Below are 23851 nucleotides of genomic sequence, written 5' to 3' on the forward strand. Positions count from 1 at the left end.
CACCACCAGATCGTTCCGGCATGAGGGCTTCGATGAGCGAGGGCCGGGATGCAGCGCCGACGAAATAGCTACAACGGGGAGTACCAGTAAAGCAAGGAGTGAGTTACAGTCGATCGCAAGTCCAAAGGACCGGTGACGTAATATTGCCGCACACCTCAATATCGCAACACATGAGCAGTACGACCCCCCCCCTCTCACCAACAATATCGCATAGCCGAAGGAAAACATCTCTAACCACCTTCCGACGTCCCGATACCTCGATACCTGTCGTCGAGGGAAAAGAAAAACAAGCGGCGAGGGATTATCGCCGCCTACCCGTGGACCAGGCCTACGCGACCTGCTGGTCCAATTAAAATACCGCAAATTTGAAGAAGAATCACGTGACAGCAGCCCGACGAAAATCAGGATCGTCGCTCATCTCGTCACTCTACGTTCAGTTTTCGCAGTAAACAGACGTGTTCTCGTTAGAAAGTTTCGAGTATCATTATCGCATCTATATCGTATTGTATACCAGTTTCTATCTTCTTTCACGTAAGTGAGGTTCCTTTTCTATTATGTGAAGCCACGAGATTACTTGCAATATATCGTACCTTTACCTTTATCTCTTTCTCTCTTTACCTTGCAGTTGGTCTGCTTGAGCCAATTGGGCTCGTATCTTTTCTCTTTATCTTGCAGTTGGTCTGCTTGAGCCACCTGAGCTCGTACATTATTCTCTCTTATCTCTTATCTTGTCCCTCTCTCTGTCTTATTGCAAGTAACTTCGCGACTAGTTGACTATTACTTACGCATTGTAGTGACTATTGTTTATTTTATTATCTTTCTCTTCTGGAATATTTGAATGTCTAATATCGCTGTCTAGCAGCGCGTTCCGTTAAAGGATCAATTTTTATCTTAGCTATTGAGCATTGCTATTTTGTTATATTTTCTCTGATTAGTTATATCTGTCTCTTTACCTATTACCGTTGATTATCGTATCTTAGTGAGTGTACCGCGGGAGCGATCTTACATCGCTACGCGGTCCCGCTCGTCGTTCATTTGACATTGGAGTATTGTGCCGTATCGCATAACATCTTTTTCACTATTTTCTTCGCTAATATCGCTGATCGTAGTTGGCCGTAGTCTATTTGGTTTGCCGTACGTTGCATAGTAATTATCTTGAATATTGTTTGTCTTATCTTGAATTGCCTTTTATCGTACCGAATATTATCTCTCTTTCTCGCGCTTACCGCAAACCAGAGCCCACGTATTATCTGTTATTCTCTATATTTTATGCTAATTTTCTACTTGACCTGTCGCTTGAATTTACCTTGTAATTCATAATTCCCTGTCTGCCTATTTCTGATCATTCTGGTAATGTAATAACTATCACAATTGTTGTATTTCGCATGTGTTGATAATCGCTTCTCATATTTTATGATTTATTTGCTTACCGCTTAATTTAAGTACAGTATATCTTTTTCTGTTCTGCCTATCTATCATAAAACCGTGTTAATCATTGCCGTTAGTATCGCGAGCTTGCGCATTTTTCCCGCTTATTCGGAAAACGTTCCGTTATTTGTTAACTCTCTCGCTTAACCTTTCTCTGGCTGTAAATATTGTTAATTATCGCATTTATCGTAATTGTATCTCAATCTCTTCAGCTGCTTACTTGTCATTAAACTTATCGCTTCTTGCTTAATATATTTGACATTATTCCTGCTTCACCTGTTTCTTATTTTATCTATCGGATTCGACTCCGCCCCTCTACCATTATCTTGTCTCTCTGAGCGAACTGTGCAAAACCGTCGTAGAACCTGACCTTACCTTTATCTATTACCTTTACCTTTACCTTTGTCGTTTTCTCTAATTATCTATTTTTGACGCATGTGCGTCTGGCGCCCAACAATCGTATCTTTCTCCCTTAGTATCTCTCTCTATATCTAATTATTCAGGTTAGTGACTGCGCCGTAGGGTAACCAATTATCGTTCTATCGTTTTACCCTTAACCTTATTATGAAAAATATTGGTTACAACCGATAAAGAGTAAGTCTGGAGATGATGTTACGAAGGCAATGGAATCTGTACTTTTCCAAGGACGGGTACCAAAAAATTTACACGTCGACAGAGGAACGGAATTTTACAACTCGAAATTCGAATCGCTTATGACACGCTACGGAATCAAACTTTACTCCACGTACAGTAATTTGAAGGCTTCGATCTGTGAACGTTTCAATCGCACGCTGAAAGGTAAAATGTGGACACGGTTCAGCATGCAAGGAAGTTACAAGTGGCTCGATATCTTTTCCGATTTGGTTTCGGCTTACAACAACACCAAACACCGAACCATAAGAATGAAACCGTCGGATGTCACCGTTGCAAACGAGAGGCTGTTATTACGTCAGGCGTACGGACGGCTTCGAGCGATACCTCCTACCGTATCGGCAAAGTTCAAATCCGGCGACAAAGTTCGAATCAGCAAATTCAAAAATGTCTTCGAGAAAGGTTACACTCCCAATTGGACGACTGAAATATTCACGATAAGTCGAGTGGAAAATACTCATCCTGTGACGTACAAGCTCAAAGACTACCGAGATCAACCCATCGCTGGTGGTTTCTACGAACAAGAGCTCCTCAAGGTTGAGCATCCGGATATCTATCTGGTGGGGAAGGTGCTCAAGAAGCGCGGAAGAAAAATATACGTTAAATGGTTTTGACAATACACACAACAGTTGGATAAACGAATCGGATATGTAACTTTTGAATAAATGAATTTTTTTGTAAAAACGTATGTCCCTCTATATTTTATATCCGACACACAACAAGTATGCGTCTTTATTTTTTAGACAATCGACAGACATGGTACAGTTATAAATTACAAAGCTAAGGTGTAGGCTTGTAGCCCCACGGAAGCGTGTCGGTTGTATTTTGAAACACGATCCGCTTGTCGTCATTCCAGCTCAGTGCTGCTTCCTGCTGTTCTACGGTGTATACCTCGTGCTTTCGACTCAACATCAAATGCTGATATGAGGATAGATTTTCACGGTTCAAAACACATTCCAAATAATCGTTGAAAGTTATTTTTCTCAACGCTGATCCTTTGACACCTTTGTCACGCTTATTGTCTTTCTCATCTCCCAAGACTCGGAATGCGTACAGTTTAGCTCCTAATCCTACAAATTCCAGCATTATTTTTCCATTATTCTCATCTTTCATCAAGCCGAGAACTTTTTTGTTTGCTCGAGGTATTCCGTAAACGTTGTCAAGCGGATAATCAGATGTATCGAATTTGTGCAAGTCCTCCTTCATGTGTTCGTATATCTCGGGGACGGTAAAATTGTAAATCAAACTGTCGGTATCCGTGTACATTAATTTTGCTCGGTTGCCGAATTTCTGCTTAATGTAATTGTAATGAAAATCGTAGATATATGTTTTAGCCAGATCCATGATGGAGAAGCCTGCATACAATGGTTTATTTAACTTGACTTTCGTCTTAGTCATTTCAACGATAATTATATCTTTGTCGAAAACGGTGCAGCTGTGAAAATTGGGTTTGGCTATTGTAGCTCTAGCACCGTATCTTCCATCCCATTTCGTGATCAGTCTGACATCTCTATACTTCCTAACAATTTCCATTGTTCTGCCAAAAACTGCGTTGTTCATCAGTTTCTAAAAATTTTTCTCGAATTCGTTGTGAGATTTTTTGCAAAAATCGGTATTCAAATCTATGTATTTTTCGAGCCACGAGGTCTGTCTGCATTTGAGAACTCTGTGTATTTTAAGTAATTTTAAGCCTAATTGTAAGCATTGTTTCAAAACCCTATAGTGAACAACGTAGTTTTTCTTGGAAAAAAGCGTGGGCGTCAATTTCGGTTGCTTACTATTCGAGATCGGAGGTATATAGTGCTCCGGACACAGTGGTAAATCCTTATGAATTTCATGCAGTTCCTCAGGATATTCCAAATCCACCTCCAGTATGTAACCAAACTCCGCATCGTCCGAGATGGTAAGAACGTCGCATTGTCTGAAGTCTCATACCCATTCGAAGGAACTGTATGGCAGAGCAAAGCTCATAGCAGCACCGTACAAATTATTAACGTCAAAGTACATGAGATAAGATTCTTCGACCTCAGGATCGAATTCCTCTCCCATATATCTATTGTTGGCCTTTGCGTATCTATTTGAACACTGTGACACACCACCTCGAATACCCTTTTCGATAAACATGACCATGTCTATGTCGGTGAGAAGCTCGAGTTCGATGCCTATACATTTTAACATTGCATCAAACGACAGACCGGGCGCTGTGTAGTAATGTAACGGGTCCAGTTTGTACGTCGTCCAACAGCTCTGTCGAAAGTTTTGAAAACGTCGGCCAGTAAAAACACGTCCGTCTGTGAATACAAGTCCGAATACTCTCCCAAATTTTGAACGTTAAAAGTTTGCCAAACTTTACATGCATGTGCATAGTCGTCGTCTGATATATCCTGATAATTCAATTGCGAGTAAAATTGTTGTTTGGATGGTAGCCGTGTGTCCTCGAGCTTCTCCCAACTGTCTATGTATTCGTACGGGAACACTCCTTTTCTGGTCAATAACTGGAATTTATCTGAGCTATGATAAAATTTTCGTGTGATTGATTTCTGATCATCACCGAGATACGTTGCTAATTTCTCAAGACTACTGGGCATGAAGCGGTACGAATCTACGAATCTAAACTTTATATCTGTCCCCTCGACGTATTTTGTAGATGAAATGTACTTTTCTTTGTTTACGGGTAGAAGCTCAGTTGTGCCCTCGAACGATGTGGCCAGTGCTTTGATCAGAAAATGTCAATCGTAACCCGACAGATTGTGGAATACCACTGGGATAATGTGCGAATTTTGGTAATTTAGATTGCAACCTCGGTGAGCAGCAACACGGTACTTTCCCGTGGAATGGCAGTAATCACGATCTTCCACGTCTGTGAGTGTGAACGGTTTTTCACAAATGTTACACACTGTTGTTGAGTGGAATTCGTTGATTTGATTCAAGTTTAGTGATTGAAGTTTTACAACAGTTTTGAAATAAACTTCTAACGAATGTGTCAATTCCGCTAACTCGTTCACAAACCATTGAACGCAAGTCTCTTCACAAATAATTTTGAATTTTCAAAGCGAATCGTCAAACGCACAATCTAGATAGTAAGCTATACTATACGGAAGATGCTTCTGATAAATTGTTCTTGTACCCATCTTTTTGAGCGTAGGTTCCAGTAAACATTCGAGATCCGCGTAATTGCAGAATGGAACGGTTTCTTTGTGCTTGAAATTTTTGAATTTGAGTATTTTTTCCTCATCTGTAGGTAGAATAACTTTGGTTTTGTTTAAATTCATGCAATCAACTCGGTGCTTCAACAAACATCTTACGAAATCAAAATGAGACAGACACCTATCGCACAATCACGTCTGATGTGAGCATTTGGAAATTTGAGAACTTGTTAATCGAAACAGATTTCGAACACAAGTAAAATGAAAGATTCTATTTTTTTCATAATTTTCCATATCTACATCATCATCATCGTCATCGTCAGTGATTTCAGTTTCTATCGCCAAAAGATGAATTACAGGTTTATCAGACTCATTCTGACTCAGGTGAATCGGTACTATTTCACTTTTTTCCGATCACCTTGGTCTATACCATAAACGTTAATTGAAAGGCCGTTAAGCTTCTCAAATTTTGAAATGGTGTTTCTGTCTAGAGACATAGGAAACTTTATACCATCATACCGTAGCAATGAGCTGAAATGCCGGTACGAGCTGGTCGCGTTAGGATGGTTGTTGTCGGCTGGGAACAGAGCTGCGGTGACCGACCAAAGAAAGCAGTAAGAGTCGTTGTTTCTGATGTTTACTACAGCCTTCTTATCACTGATATGCTTAGGTAACGGGGTGTATGTGAAGACACCACCTCGTAGTGGCACGTACTTGTTGATATTCACAGTCAAATTGATTATTTCAGTCAGCGACTAGTCTAAATCCTTTTCCTGGAAATCTTCCACCTTTTTCAACAAACGCTCCGTCGCGTTTTCGATGAACCATTTGTTGATATCCGGTGTCTGGAGGATGATTTCATTTCTCGTATTGAAAAATTTGATCTCTTCCACCGTGCGATCATCTTTTCTAACTTTAAATTCACAAGCCAGGATAGCGTTGGCTTTCAAGCTCCTGTCTTTCTTCAGAGCGTTTTTTAGTCTCGTCACAGCTAGTACCTTTGCGACTTCCAGAAATCTCTCCACATCTTTATGCTTCAAATTGACGATGGATCCAATTCGAATTCTCCTCTCGAAAGCTGATTCCAAATCTTCCCACCGTACTCGATCGCTTCTTCGTCGGCTTCGTAATCCGTCACCCACTTGTTGAAATTGTTCAAATTTGACTGTCAACGATTTCATAATTCCAATTGTAGTCGAAATTCTCATCTTTTCTCCAATCGATGAAGCCTTTCGCAATATTTTGTTCAGAAGCCTAATATTTTTAGTTCCCAATCAGATCCGTTTTGCAATTTCTGCCGGCGACGAGTTTTCAGATAATATCTTGAACGCCGATTCCATAACATCGATCAATCTGAAACACTTGACGGATTCCATCTTGAGCTTTTTCCTCACGTATACTTGACAAGTTGTGACTTGATGATCGTTTGCAGTGATGAGCGTCCTTTTTATAGGGCAGCTATACATATGTTTGTATATGCGCGCGCACCTTTTGGCATTCCCAGAGCGATAGTAACCCATTACCTCAGATCCATGGCTTTGAATGTACCGCGGCTATCGGTCGACCTTGCAACTCTGGTCTTGACTGAACCCGTTCAAATTTCATCGTCGAGTTCACACGGCAGTTACAAGCCAAAAAATGTCACGTGGTTCATATCAAACCGACATCCGAATAAGTGAAACACGATTCTCGGAACCATTAATTTTGGAATGTCACGTGGTTGATGACGTGGGAAGGAATGTGGGGGTGGTTGATGTTACACATCAGTGATATTGGGAAAGGAATTCGGAGTGGTTAATGTTACACATCAGCAGTCATATCGTGGGAAAAGAATGCGGGACGGTAAAAAAGTTCTCGCCCCCCACTGCGCCCTCTACCGTCGGCAGGTGAACACTACAGACCTTCGGTACGGCAGATTGTGACGTCATCGCGGGATTTTGACCTTCGACCGATACAACTGTCGGTAAGGTTGCACAGTTTTGACCTCAAGCCGGTACGGCAGACTGTGACGTCATCGCGGAAAAGGGTTTGCGTCTAGGTTGCGCAGAGCGAAAAAGGGTTTGAGTCTGAGCTGCGTGGAGCGACTTGGTGGGCTGCGCGGAGCGGCTCGGTCGGTAAGTGTCGGTAACCGGAATCCGTGTAGAACCGGCCTTGCTATACTACTATCAGACTTGAAATCACCGACGATCAGAGCGAGAACACCTCTAATTCTACAAGCGGTATTCCAAAGCATCTCGCGTCGCGGCGCCAGTCTTTAAAGCTAGAAATAAGTGTTAAATCTCGAGCCACGAACTCCTTAGAGACGTGTAGTAATAAGCGTATGTGAGTGTTGCTATTGAGTATAATCGTGTGAGAGCGTGAGCCATTCAGACTGTGACCACCGAAAAGTGAGTAGTTGAATGAGTGGAAATAACTAGATTAAAAACCCATTGTAAGCTTCCTTGTCTCGAATTTTCTCTTGCTTTTACTTCATTTTGATATCATTAAACATTTGGCTTTCCATCATTTCCATCAACATTTTGGCACATTATCATCATTGAAATCCTCCGAACCTATTCCCGGGAACGCCCTGTAGAGGACGTTCACCTCCTAACCCACATAAAAATATATATAAACCTCGACGAATACCTAGAGGGTTGAGTCATCGCGTGCGAGACCGCTCCGCACAGACAGCTGTTCAAAATCGCATCAACACGACGATGCTCGTGACATACACAAATCATGACAACAACTGTAACGGACTGCTGATCGAGATCACCATCAATATCGACCCTGCAAACATCCAAAATAATAAACAAAGACGACGGACGCTGACGAACGCATACCAGGACGACGACCCACAACAGGATACAGAAATAGGGAAATGACGTCGGCAGGATAATCCAAGAACGGTTGTGGGAGAGTATAAAACTGGAGGACCATGAAGAGCGGTTGCTAGTTGTCTAGCAAAGCGCAGACCTGCATCATTCTTGTACGAAACGTTTCTTGTCTAGAGAGCATTATCGAATTTCGCCTAACGATATTTAGAGGGGAATTTCAAGAAAAGAGCTTAGTCCGAAATTAGAAATGAGTATAAAATTTAGGGTCCAGGATAGCCCGGGACCGCTAGAAGAAGGATTGAATAGAGCCGGGTATTTAACGTTTGAGCTGTAGTGAAATTTAGGAGCAGAACCGAAGAATTCTGATCGTATCATCATTTCTTTAATTTCATTTTTATCTTTTGTTCTCTACGGTTGATTTTGTAAACCCATATCATCGTCTACTGACTATGACCATTGTATTGGAATTTATCGCTATTGAAACTTATTTGCTATCTAAACATGCTCTCGTCTGTCTCGTTATCAAACCTATTCCTCGATCGTAAAGTTTTACTTCGAAAAAGGAAAGGGAATAAACTAACACCCACTCAAGGTATTCCCTGGTCTGGAAGGTTGGCGGTGTTTTGGGTCAGTCACCCACAACAGAAATGGATAGGCGACTCTGTTTACTCCGAGTTCGCGATTAGAATGGAGTACTGGGAAACCCGTATCTCCGAATAGGTGACATACGCCTCTATCACTTGTTTCCAGCTGTGAAGCAACGGCTCTCGAGCCCTTGTTTTCCTGAAGGGAGCAACGGGCGGAGGTGCCTGTTCACATATCAAGGCGGCTTTGGTGATACCCAAGTCCGCGTAGTTAGACTGCCCGGGGTTTTTTGGGTTTGACAAGCTGAACCTGCTCTTACCTTTCAGACGGGGTTCCTTATTTATCTATTATTTCATTGACATTTGACAAAGAACACACTATAACGGGTTTGTCTCATAGGCTCTTACATCAAGATAAGCCGTACCCATTACAATATTTGGAGCAGTGAATTTCTCGAAGCGAAACCCCAGTGATTTTGAAAAGTTACATAAATAACCCGCGACATTTTGATAAGTGAAGTTGAAAGAACACAATCAGAAGAGATAATGAAAAGTAATTAAGAAGAAAAAAGAAGAAGATAATAAAATCCACGGAATTCCGACAAACCGATATAAATAAAATCGAAATCTGCATCTAGATCGCAGTTCTTTGTATTCGAAGTGTTGGAAAAACTAGGCGATTGCAATAACTGTGAACTACACGGTTCTCTTTAGAAAATTTCTTGATTTCCTTCGTCGAATAACAAACGATCATGGCGATACCGTTCACTTTGCCGAACGACGACTAAGCCGAAGCTCAAGAGCGACGCTTGCAGGGTATACTGTTCGACGCTTACGGCATCCTGAAACATGTCTTTTACTTATGATAACTACTGAGATCATTGAAAGAGGGTGCAGAACAAATGATTTTACCCTTTGTCATATCAACACACACACCCGAGGAAAGGATAAGTTTTAGCAATTGCATCAGCGATTCAGCAGTCGGTGCTCTAAGGTGGGTCGGACCTATGGCTCTATAAATCGGAAGACTTCCTTTTGTACTATCTGGAATTTGCCTGCAGTCTCAAGGTAAACCGAAAAAAACCTTGAGCGCATAACCGATCATTCCAAATTCAATGCCAAAAATTAGTGTTATTACAAAAATAAGTGTAAAGAAAATGCTCGGGTGGAATTCTTCGTGTAAATCTCCATAATGGAAGATATTTATAAACGTATTCGTGTTAAAGATGTTTCTGGAGCAAGAAGATCTTTGGACCCGGGAAGTCCGGAACGGCGGATACCAACAGTCCTTTCGAAGTAAAAGACGGGACGGAGAATGATAGCTAGGTCGAGGCATTTCCTCCAGGAGTAACAAAATCTTTGGGAACAGGTGGAGGGAAGGTGGACTGGACCCAGAACTTCTTCCAGAAGCAATGCACCTCACATTCAGAGAGGACAAATGTTAGTGGTAGTGGTGTAATCCAAGACCGAATTTGGAAACAGCAAGGACAATTCACATCAGGTTGTTCGTTTTAGAAAAAGAAAAGAAATAGTCTCATCCGAAACTTATCCATATCCTAACCAGACTCGGAGACCACTAGTCATCCTCGGAACAGAAAAAGAAAAGACAGAGTTCTGACAGCGGGATAACCTGGCAAACTTGCGAAAAACCGACAGATCGTAAAACAAGATCAATCGATCGCTCGTCGGCTCTGGAAAATAATCACAGCTCTGCTCTGATTATTCAAAATCAAAGCTTAATCGCCCCAAAACTCGCTCCTGAAGAAAAAACTTCTAGAAATCAACAAATTCAAGGGGAGAAACAAAATTGAAATTGACCCCATTACCGACTGAAAATAGAAAACCTTTGACGAAGAGCTTTTTCACGAAAAAATACCATCGGTTCAACCAACTTCACAAGCGCAGAAGCGCTCGCCTTCCGATTCAATTGGGAAAACGCTTCGCCCATATCACGCTCCGCCTTTGAACAACGGTTCGAAGAGAAATGAGCGCTTGCAAGTTGCGGAAAAGACTTTGGAATCGTGAAGTGGAGCAAGGCGGGATTTCTGTGTAGAAAGTGTTTCACAATCCAGTAAGTTCTTTTTCTTCCAATACCCTTCCTTTATGAAAAGAAGAAGGAGAAGAACAACTATTAAACAATCATCCACTCCTTCCTTCTTATTTCGAGTATCGAAGCCTTCAAAAATACGCTGGAAATCTACAATAGTATTACCGAGACCGGAGAGAAGTGTCAGCGCTGCAAAAAGTCTATTGTAGGTATCCAATCAACAGAGGGGTGCGATCAATGCGAGGAAGTCAAAACAACCCTAAAATACATCAACAAAGACATTTTTTCCTTTCCTCAATTTATCATTAAATCATAAACTTTTTGTTCGCATCTTGTTTGGTTTCAATGAATTTGTAAAACGAAAGATGAATGAGATGAGTTTTTTGGCGGCAAATTTATTTCGTATCCAAGCTCTATTCTTTGTAGAGAAAAAGCGTTGCAAAAACCAGAATAAACCATGTCAGTCAAGGACTCGGCATTCAAAATCAAAATCAAAACGAGGGCGGGTAAGGAAAAAAACGTCCGTCTAACAAGCCAATCTTCATGAACCTCATGAATAGCACTGGGTAATTCTCAGATAATTCTTGATTGGTTTTCACGCGAACGGAAAAAGACCCGGGTGAAAGAGGTTTTTGGGGAAACTCGCAAGTAATCAATCAAGTCTAATCTAAGCTTCAATACCTAAACGAGAAAAGCAGAATTTTTCCCAAGCAAATTCGACTCGAACTCTCGAAAATTCCCTAACCTCCGACGAGCTTTTATGAAACAATCGCGCTCTATATCTCGATCTCTCCATCACTTCAACAAGTAAGGAGGGCGCCGGTAGAGGTCTATCGAGCATAACCATTCGAGCATAGGGCTGGAATTGGAATACTCGCTGTATTGATACTCCTTGAGGGGTTCTATTAGCGTACAAACTCGGTGATCAGTCAAAAATTGTCTCGCGAACGTCGTCTTGCCGCAGTCGATGTTCCCTTCAGTGATGATCGTCAGAGGTCTTGACTCACTCAGGTAGATTCCAGAAGGGAGATTACGTCTCCAATCTATGATAAGTGTGGGGGGCTGGGTGAGCTTCGTCTGAAGTTGACAGTAAAGTCGATTTCACCTGAAAAGATGCTTTAGGCTCTTGGAATTTCCTACTCTTTCAAACGTAGCCAGCTGGTAAAGGTAAACGACTTTCTGGCGCAAGTGAGTGGTCCTTCGGATCCTGTAAACGACGTCATTGATCCGGTTAACCACCAAATAAGGGCTCCTTCGGTTACTTTGACAGTTTGGAGATCGCCCTCTCTGCCTTAGTGGTTAAAAAATCCAAACAGAATCCTCTGAATTCAACGTTGAATTTCTGACTCTTGAATCATAGCAAGTCTTAATTCCGTCAAGAACTAGGGAAATCTAGTTTCTCGTAAATCTATGAATTCCTTCTAGGTGTTCAAAGAATCGCCTTAATCTCATTGCAACCGAATTTGGGACGAAGCAGGGTCTTTTTTCAAATTTGACGGAAGCTGCCGATTCCGGTCACAGCTTCCAGATTATGCAGATTTTTTTGTCCTCTTACTTCCTTTCTCGCTTTCATCTTCTCTCATCGCGGAAGTATACGACATCAATATTTTTTGTGACATTGTGAAATACAATGAAATTATCGAAAAAATAAGTAAGCATGGCGAATCTTACTAAAAATAGATTTTACCATCATAAATTCTGGTATTTCAATTTTTGCTTTTATTTTATTTTCATACTTTAAGAAAACCAGTGCATTCCTCAGGGTGATATCTATCATAAAAGCATTCAAAAAGTAAAAATTCAGCACACCACGAGCAACGTGCGAAGGCTCGTTCGCCACAGTCACATTTTGTCGTGTGAATGTCGTTCGTTAACGTCGCTAAATACATCGCGATCTGGCGATAATTTCGCGGCAAACCATGAATATCGAAGTATTTTTGCGAGAGCTGAAGACTGCAATCGATGATGGATCGAGGCGCATATTTGAATTGCAACAATTCTTATTGTTCGCTGCTCATTTCCATCGTACGGACTCTGATACGAATACCGTTGCCGTGTTTCTCCTGCAGAGCTAGGATCAGACATTGAGCCTACCGGCCTACGATTGCTTTGATATTCGAATCGTTCACTCACTGCAGATCAGGAATATCAGCCGTTTCTGCCCATCGAACTCGGAATCCACAAATATCGGTCATCAGACTCGGAATAATACAGTGCTGTACACCTAGTTCGTTTCACCGTAGCTGATCACTATGCCCTCAAGATAATTACCCGCCTGTTCAGGTAAGAAAACAATCCCTTTGCACGCGATAGAATGCCTAAGATGCATCCGATGATATATTTTATAAACATTAATGTTCCGAAAAAAATGATGCAGCGGAAATATTTGGAAATAAAGATGGTTTCACAAGAAAAAATAAACTAATATTAAATTATCTCGAAGCGAGTTTTCCTCTATTGATATTCTCCACACTATTCGTCTTCCGTAATTCATATGCTCGATTCTCTGTTTCTTTCTATTGATTATCCATTGTACAGGATAGCCTATTACACACACAGATCGATACGTCTGTTACGCCCCGACGTACTGCCTTGGCGTACTTTTTCAAAATTCCATTTCATTTCATTTCTTTGATTACTTCTATGCGCATATATCATTTCATCAAATCTCATATTCGAATAACAGCGAGTTCCACCCCTCCTGGCAAAAGTCACGTAGAGACCAACAACGATCCCTAGTATAAGGTTCATCTTTCGTTTATTTAGCTGGTACCAAGAACTGAAATGAGGAACTGCTGAGCTAGTATCAGTAGCGCTCAGCCTGGAAATATCCCTCTTTTTAAATTAAAATTATAATCAATAACTAGGATAAACCACTACCTTTAGAACCATCAAATTTAAATAGATCACTCATTGGAATGTATGAATGAATGTGTGAACATTGCATGCGAATATCTTTTGTTCATATTTTTAATGTGTTACCGAGGAGATTGAGAATCGTCGGAACACCGTTGGAGAGCGTGAGGTGACGCTGACCATGTGGACTTGGGCGCCAGAAGGTCGCCTCGCTCCTCATTGGCTAATTACCGTTGTGACCAACTACAACTGCAGCCCCTTGGACCCTCGGGCCCAAGAAGCAGCGTTCTTTCGTCTCTCAAGTCGCGAAGTGCGTGGACGTAAACCCGGGTTAGCCCTCTCGAGCAAGAGTAGCGTTTGGAAAATCTTAATTGTGACCGGCCTAAAGTCTCGCGCTAATTCGTTAAATTCGAGCTTCAGTTAATCTGTTAATTGCAAAAGACTCGCTATCTTCTACATTTCCATCTTTTCTGTTCTTTACTAAATCTCGTCATTTCGCGAATAGACATTTTTATGCAGTTCCATTTTCCTTAATTAAATCAAGTTTGGCCCTGATTCAAACCGAATCAGGTAATCTTAAGTAATAATAATAATAATTACACTATCATTCTCAATAAATAAATCGTTCCAATTAATTTCATCATACATTAAAATCAGAAAACAGACACTTCCAATTATAACTCTCGGTAACAAGATATCATTCTAAATTTACAAAGACTTAGTGACCAACGTTCTACATCACTCGATTCATCAACTATTCCAAATTTGAGGTGAGGCCCCTGGTCCAACATTCTACCGACGCAGACCGACACGATCCGACGGCTCTCAATCTCGTCGACCGATTCACCCAAAAGCTAAGTCAATCCGAGTGTAAATCTTCTAAATTAGACGAATTCTTTTTCACCTTGATAATCAAAACTACCTCAGTAAATTCACAAAAACCAAGCATAGAATTGGTGGCTAGCTTCACTACCCCCAATTAAATTCCACTTATTGTTTCCAAGAATTAACAAATAAGACTAAACGATTAAATATATATATTAAATATATATATATATATATATATATATATATATATATATACATATATATATATATATATATATATTATATTAAACGATTTAAGATAATCTAAAAAGAGAGATACAATACAATACAATATTCACGACCAGCTAGTTATAACCATCGTTCAGAATAGATGTTCCTGGTACCAAATAATATTATCTTCTAGAATAGTATAACACGCGATTTTTTATTAAATTTGAAAACTTTATAAATTGTTATTTTTGGCTCATATATATATTTATCACCATCGATTGTTACCAGATATTTCAATAACTAAATTGAACCAGAATATACTACATCTTTTACCAGTTAAATCTTTTTAAAGATTTATTTTGAGCGACCTTCTTCCCATTTTCTTTATTATAAAATAGCCTCAACTATTTAAACAAACCTCACAGACCTGTACAGGTCTATAGCAACACGATCCTACAAATTACCGGCTTACCGGAAGGTAAGTCTTTCTCTTAGTTTTAATTATTATTCATTGTCGTTACGTGGGAGCTAGATTATTCAATTAATCATTAACTACCACCGCTCAGTTCCACCCTCACCCCCACGTAACACAAGAATTGGTGGCAGCGGTGGGATTTTGTTGCTAAAAGCGAGATTTGTTTGAATAAAAAAAAAAAAAAATAAAAAAAAAAATAAAAAAAATTTTAAATTTTTGTGTTAAAATTGAAAAACTGGTCAAACGCATGAAAAAAACAAAGTATCTTTCTTTCTAGATAATAATTATAATTAACGACCAATTGTGCACGAAACTCTGCAAATTGCTACTTGTGTATTTGTATGTATATGTCATAATATCCTGATATCGTACATTGCCGAATTTTCCACCGGTCATTTGTGTGTTAACTGTGTTTCCAATATTTGCCTAAAATTGGCATGAATTATTTTGTGTGCATAAACAATCTTTTTCGATATTAAAATGCCTAACAAAACGGGAAACCAGAGCGCGGACCGAACCAGTGTATCCGCTCTAGACGCAAGTAGCGCGATGATGACGTCGATGGCGGAATGCTTCGCGCTGCAGCATAGTACATTAAATATTCCATATTTTGACGGGAAAAACATTCGTTTGAAAGATTTCTTACAAGACGTGCAAAACGGTTCAGTGTATGTTCCGCCGAATTCGGAAGGCGCATATGTAAAATGCGTTCTAGGAAAATTGCAAGGAGCAGCTCGCGATAGTACATATGGCGAGACTTTCAATACGGTCAACGAATTGATAAAACATCTGAAAAGTAGATTTGCAGCTGAAAAGACTTATCCGTATTATCAACAAGAGATCGCGAACATACGGATGAAACGTGATGAAAGCGTGAGCGATTTCTACGATCGATTAAAAATCTTGGTCAGTGCAGCTCGCGTAGCTTTAGAAGACGAGTACGGAAAAACCGAAGTCAACGCGGTAATGAAAGTACTACAAGTGAACGCGTTAGATGCTTATATTCGAGGACTACCTGAAGCTATCGAAAGATATGTTGAAGGACGTATAAAGACATTGGAAGAAGCGTTTAAGTTAGCGCGTAAAACAGAAAATCGTATGCGTCAGGGAATAATATCTTCCGGAGAAACGCAGAGAGTACAAATTCCGCGACCGAACTCTCCAATGATCTATAATCAAAATAGCGCGCCGCGATTGTATTCGAATTATGGCATCTTAGACGGAGCGAAGACGCGCGCGAGAAGCCCGTCGCCGAACGCGGCCATGTACAGACACCCGACGGCAAACGTCGCCGATCGACGATCACCCGAGCCGAGGGGTTATTACCCATACGGCATGCCCGCTCACTCACAGCTTCAGTACCAGCAACCGCGTGGTTATCAATATCCGCCTCATTTTCCACAACACCCGTATTATTATCCGCCGATGACATATCCGTATTTACCACCTTATGGATATCAGTCCACAATAAATCCAGCATCGATTCCACAGAGATCGGGATCGCCGGGAGCAAATTTAAATACGAGCAGATCGAATTCGCCAAATTTAAACACCCGTTCATACGACCCGAATCAGCAGTCCGGTTTTAATCAAGCGAGGTTTGATAATTCGAACGTCAGAACACGGTCACCATCTCCGCGTAGAACGTCCGAAACAGCTGAATCTTTAAACTTGAACGCGACTCGTCGTCCGGACGCAACGGCGAGGTACGCGACGCCCGAGCGTCAACCGACGGTCCGTTTCGCGGAACCGCCGGCCGGTGCATCGATACGCGCGGACCAGATCGAGAATCGCCACTGATCAGGATGACAGCTCCTGAATTAAAAGAACATTCAGCTATTTTTCTAATAGACACCGGCGCAGATATCAGTCTCATTAAAGCAAATGTTTTACATCCTGACGTTTTAATCAGTGTAGACGAAATTTCTATGATTACGGGAATAACAACCGATAAAGTAAAAACTTTGGGAATAACAAATTTAACTTTGCAAAACGAACCGAGTAAATTTCACGTCGTACGATCAACCTTTTTGCTAAATTGCGACGGTATATTAGGTAAAGATTATTTGCGCGAGCGTAAGGCTGAGATCTCTTTCACACATAACACCTTGGTAACGAAAACTGACCCGATTAGACCGATACGATTTATCGGATACGAAGAACATTCCGATACCGAAACAAAACCGCAAAAACGTTTGTTTAAAATTCGTGCGCGCACAAAGCAAGCCATTGGCATCGATGTAATCAGTTGTGGCACAAAAGAAGCATATTTGCCACGCGTAGAAACCATAGACGGCGTATACATTGGTGAGGCTGCAGTCTCGGTACAAGATGGCGTATGCCATGTTCTTGCGATTAATACCTTGGATAGAGATATTGAGATAGAGATTCCACCACAGGAAGTGATACCTTTTGAATATCACAACTTTCCGGAAGAGCATGAATATCACGATTCAAGTTCAGAAGACTTAAATTTAGAACCTGTAGTGACTGATCGGTTTACAGAAATTCAATCAAAATTGCATTTAGATCATTTGAATTGAGAGGAACGCGACCACGTATTAGATATCATTGAGGAATATCCAGAATTATTTCATTTACCTGGAGATAAATTAAAATCTACACCCGGAATTCAGCATCGTATACCAACCGAGGATGATATACCGATTAATACGCGACAATACCGGTTCCCTCCAATTCACAAAACCGAGATTGAAAACCAAATCAAAATTAAAATTGACAACGGAATAATAGTTCCTTCAAATTCACCGTATAATTCACCCGTGTGGATTGTACCCAAAAAACCAGATTCTGCGGGTAGAAAACGGTGGCGCATGGTAATCGATTTTCGGAAATTGAATGAAAAGACAATTGGGGACGCGTATCCATTACCTAACATTACAGACATTCTTGATCATCTCGGTGAAGCGCGATATTTTTCAACTTTCGATCTTGCAAGCGGTTTCCAACAAATTGAAATGGACCCCCAAGATAGAGCTAAAACCGCATTCACAACACCAAACGGTCATCACGAATATCTCAGAATGCCTGAAGGGCTTAAAAACGCGCCCGCTACATTTCAAAGATTAATGGATCAAACATTACGCGGACTACAAGGTGTCGAAGTTTTCGTTTATTTAGACGACATCGTAGTTTATGCAAAGAATTTAGAAGAACACGGGAAGAAAATCCGCCGATTATTTAACAAATTAAAGGACGCTAAATTAACGTTACAACCAGATAAATGCGAATTCCTAAAAACAGAAGTGGCTTATTTAGGCCATATTATTGGCAGATCAGGAGTTAGACCAGACCCAAAGAAAATTACCGCGGTTCGACATTTTCCACAACCTAAAAATCCTAAGAACATTAGACAATTTCTGGGACTAGCCGGTTACTACAGGCGTTTTATTAAAGATTTTGCGGGAAAGGCTAGGCCTCTTACAGACCTGTTAAAGAAAGAGTCACCATTTATTTGGGGAAAAGATCAAAAGAAAAGTTTCAAAATTTTAAGGAAATATCTATGCCAATATCCTATCTTGCAGTACCCAAATTTCAAAAAGCAATTCACGTTAACTACCGACGCATCCGACTATGCAATCGGAGCCGTTTTGAGCCAGGAAGTGGACGGTTATGACATGCCCGTCGCCTACCTGTCTCGTGCTCTGAGCAAAGCGGAACAAAATTATTTTACAACTGAAAAAGAGTGTTTAGCAGCCCTATATGCCGTACTACATTTTCGACCTTACCTTTATGGCCGAAAATTCACACTGGTTAGTGATCATGAGCCATTACGCTGGATCGACTCGATTAAAGATCCCGGGGCAGCGACTAATACGATGGAGGCTCAAGTTACGAGATTACGAGTATGAATTCAAACACAAGGCTGGACGACTTAACAGTAACGCAGATGCATTGTCGCGCAATCCAGTCCCTGTTAGCGACGGCATTAACCAATCGTCGGAGTCCTCTGATAGCGGAAACGATAGTGACAACCTAATAATTAAATCTGTAGATTCATTTCCAAAGTATTCAGACTATTTGAAAATAATTAGAACAGCTGATATTGAAAATCCAAACATTATTGAAGTACATGAAAGCGTTTTCGATAAACTTGACAATTATGCGCATACCGTTTCTGTAGATCTTGAAATGAGTTCCGGTATAGCTAGCGATTTTAGGAAAAAATATGGGGTACCGGAACACCTTCGCAGTCAAGCTGATATGCATTCAGTAGCTAAATTAGAACTGCCAGATCAGAAAATTTATTACATTATGACAAAATTAAACTTTTGGGACAAACCAGAGTATGAAGACATGTACCTCAGTCTGATCAATTTTCGGAAAATTTTAGAGGATGACTCTGTTAAAACAATTAGAATACCTAGAATGGGATGCGGTCTAGATAAACTAGCATGGAACAAAGTAAGAACCATGTTACGATTTATTTTTGGAGGAACGGGAATCAAAATTTTTGCTTGTACAAACTTAAAATTAATAGAAAATCAAAAACTCCAAACGATATTTGCTATTATGAACCCTAGGTCAAATTTGAAGGTCAGGAGTAAACCGAACCAATGGAAGATATTACCCATCGATTCGAAAATTTTAAAATTACCTGCTCCAAAAATAAAGAGACCATTAGCTAAATCAGACTCAGTCCCAAGGAAAAAATCAGCTGACGAAACATTCCGTCCAAAAACAAAGACTACCATAGAGCCTGATGAGAACGCGATCTCAACAAGAACTCGATCGAGAGCTAGGACAACAGCAGGAAGTAGGCAAGCTGTTTCTGAAGACTCATCCGACGATGAGTCTTCCGAACCGCCGGCCTACCGGAGGCAAAGAAGTGTATTACCGAATTTAGGTCTTGAACAACCTACTACATCCCAGGGAACACAACAACCTGAACAAACAGACATTGAGACTGACGACGACAACGTTGAATCTGATTCTGAGCCTGAAAATATAACGGTAAAATTAAAATCACCGCGTGATAGAGATAGCGATTCGGATGATGATGTATTCTTGCAAACAGAAGCGAGTCGTAAAGCTAAATTATCTATAGATCCTAAAGAACTAAGGAAATCATTTGACCTCTTTAATAAATCTTTGCGCGAAAGAAGTAATCTGAATCCGAAGGAGTTGCAAGATTCATTTGAACTCTTTGACAAGACCTTACATGAGAGGAGTCTTCTAGACAACTCCCGTAACTCGGATGCAGATGAAATAGAATTACCAGGCCATATATCAGAGGGTGAAGAATTAGACGAAACCATACGTGAGGTACTTGACGAAAAAGACGAGACGGATGACGACGAACTGAATAACAAAATTGAGAGATTTTTAGAAAAGGTTAAGAGAAATCAAGGAAATAATAGCGAGGCTGGACAGACTAATACCAATCAAAATAATTTGAATGAGACAGTAGTTAGTCGACCTTTGCAGAAATCGGCATTACCAACACCTATAGTCGCACCCAGACCAATAGCACTCTCAACCCCGTATCCTTTGAATATGATACCTGAGGTGAATGATAGAGGGGACGTTTCAGTGAAAAGCAAGGTCAGCAAAACGCCAAGGCGTTTACAGCCGCAACTAGAATTCCGAGATTTACCAACACAAATTGAAATTACGGAAAGCATACCCCCAGATTTAGAAACAGTGTCGCCATTAAAATTTCCAAAAACAAGTTACCATACAGGGAATAGAATTTCATTCAGTCGTGAAAATTTGACATACAGAAAAGACAATTATGTACACTTCATATCAATAGATTCAGAATTTTCTACACCAGTCAGCAGACTATTAAACGATTTGGAATTAATAAATGCAGACGATCATCGTGATGCAAAACCAAAATTAGGCCAAGTCATTATAACAAAAACGGGAAAATATAGCATATTTAGCCTCGTGGTTAAAAGAAAACATTTTGACAAAATTGAATTACATAACGTCAAGGTAGCTTTGGGAAATTTGAAAACGACTTTATTAGATTTTAAAATAAAAACATTTAGAATTTCAAAATTAGGTGATATGACTGACGAACTATCAATAGACATCGCGAATTTATTAATCGATATTTTTGAGGGCGAAGACATAGACATTACCATTTGTTCAGGTATAACCGAGATACCACCATCGGAAATACGACAGGGCATAATTTCGGAAATGCATAGTGGACTAATGGGAGGACACAAAGGCGTGACCAAAACTTATCGAAGAATCCGCGAAAGATTTTATTGGCCACGAATGAGAGAGGATATTAGTAATTTCATTCGAAGATGCGAAAGCTGTCAAGAACAAAAGCTAGTTCGCGTAAAGACTAGAGAGCCAATGCTAATAACGGACACTCCATCTGAGCCGTTTCAGAAAATTTCACTAGATACAGTAGGTCCACTTCCGCAGACCCCTAGTGGCAACAAGCATATCTTAACTATGCAGGATAATTTGACAAAATTTTGTATCGCCGTGCCTATTCCCGATATAAGAGCTGAGACAGTGGCTCATGCAATGGTAAAACATCTGATTTTGCAATTTGGATCGCCTAAAACTATCCTAACAGATCGAGGAACAAGCTTCGTAAATAAACCATTACAAGAATTAGCTAAACTTTTCAAAATTAAACATATTACTACCTCCAGCTATCGACCACAATCAAACGGCGCATTAGAACGTAGCCATATTGTTTTAACAGAGTACATCAAACATTATATTAATGAGTTTGACGATTGGGATGAACTAGTTCAATTTGCCATGTTTTCATACAATACGGCAGTTCATGAAGCCACAAACTTCACACCGTATGAGCTAGTTTTCGGAAGAATAACGCGCTGTCCAACTTCGTTTGATACTGATGAAAACCGTTTAACGTACAACTCGTATCTTGAAGACCTAATGATCAGATTAAACGAAATGCAGGCCTTAGCTGCGACCAACTTAGTGCAGGCAAAGGAAAGGTCGAAAATGTATTACGATCGGACAGTACATCCGTTCAAAGGCAAAGCGGGAGACATGGTACGCGTACAGATAGAAGCTAGAAAGGGAAAGTTTAGCAAACGATACCAGGGTCCATACAAAATTGTTAAAGTCTTGGAAAACAATAACGTAGTATTAGAAGGTAACGACGGTGAAAGATTCGTTAAACATGTAAACAAACTCGAATTGGCTTACTGACAGAACGGGACGTGGACTGACCGACAAGATTACAAATGAAAAAGGGGAGTAATGAACGTTGATTTTTGAGGGAATAGACATGAAGAATACCATGGAGACGTGGTGGAAAATTGTCGTGTTAATTATCGGATTCTGGACATTGAGGGAAACGAACTCGCAGGACTACGTGGTCACGTCACTTACCAACAATCCCGGGATATATTATGAAAAACTACATAGCATCAGACTGAAAGAAGCAGAATGGAAACTATTACTTTCCGTTGACGTGGACTATCTCAGGGACTTGATAGGAAAAGTACCTAACTTGGGCATGCTATACTATCCGGGGATTAAGACGAATTCATCAGCAATTATGAAAGAATACAAGAACATTGTCGACCAATCTTTAATAGGGAGAAAATACGACGAGTTATGGGCATTACGCGACAGTTTAGGCGAACTGACAGAGGACATCACAAGGACAGATTCGAACCAGCTACCCCGCTCTATAAAGCGACGGGAAGCACCGCCATTGGGAATAATTGGGTCCGCCAGTCGTTATTTATTCGGGACGCTAACTACGAAAGATCTAGAATACTTCAATTCGGAAATCAGTAAATTACATCGTAACCAGAACAAACTGACCGGACTCTTGAAGAATCAGACACATATTGTAGCTAGCCAATTGCATGAGCTCTACGCCGACTCAGAAAGACACCTAGCTAGGATAAATGTAAATACTGGTAAAATAAACGAAATGATTTCATCAGTAAGAAATTTGGGAAAAATTGTAGACAATGCAACAAACACTTTAGAACTATGGGAATATGTATTACGGGTGGACGCTTCCCTTACCAATTGCATCAAAAATGTAGAATTAGCCATAACCGCGATTGAAATGGCGGGAGAGGGAAAATTACATAAGTCCATGCTTAATTCAGAACAGCTGAAAAGTATATCTATAGAAATAGCTACTGTAGATGGGAAGTACGAACTTCCGATACCACATCACCAACTATCGCCTCGGGAGTTGAATAGAATAGCAATTACGGAGATTGATTACCATCAAGGAAGGGCAATAATTGTAGTAAGAATACCCCTGGTAAACAAAGAACCTTACCACCTCTATCAAATGCTACCATGGCCAGCGCCACAGATATTTGAGAATACTAGTATGTCAGCGCAAATAACACCACGCGCTAAATATATTGGATTAAGCTATAACCACGGAACGTACTTCCTTACAGAAGAGACGTACATACGCGAATGCAGTAAAACACCTTATTGCTATTTATGCTCCTCCCAACTACCATTGATAGAAGCTACTACATCTGAAAGATGCGAAATCGCATTACTTCTAAATCCAGACGAAAAATCCTTACGTAGTTGTAATATATATTTGACCCGAAATTTCGAACCCTTTTGGGTACGATTAGATTCAATAGGAGCCTGGCTATATTCATTAGCGGGGCCCCAAATTCTCCAAATTATTTGCAGAAGCGCTGTAGATAAGTTGATTACTATATCAGGAACTGGAATACTGTGGTTAAGAGGAGGATGCATGGCTAAAACAGATAGTATAACACTGCCAGGTATAGACACATACTTATCTAAACAACAATATTTGTACCAACCGAATCTCTCGCTGTCTA

Source organism: Neodiprion fabricii, chromosome 5 (assembly GCF_021155785.1).
Source record: "Neodiprion fabricii isolate iyNeoFabr1 chromosome 5, iyNeoFabr1.1, whole genome shotgun sequence".
Lineage (NCBI taxonomy): Eukaryota > Metazoa > Arthropoda > Insecta > Hymenoptera > Diprionidae > Neodiprion > Neodiprion fabricii.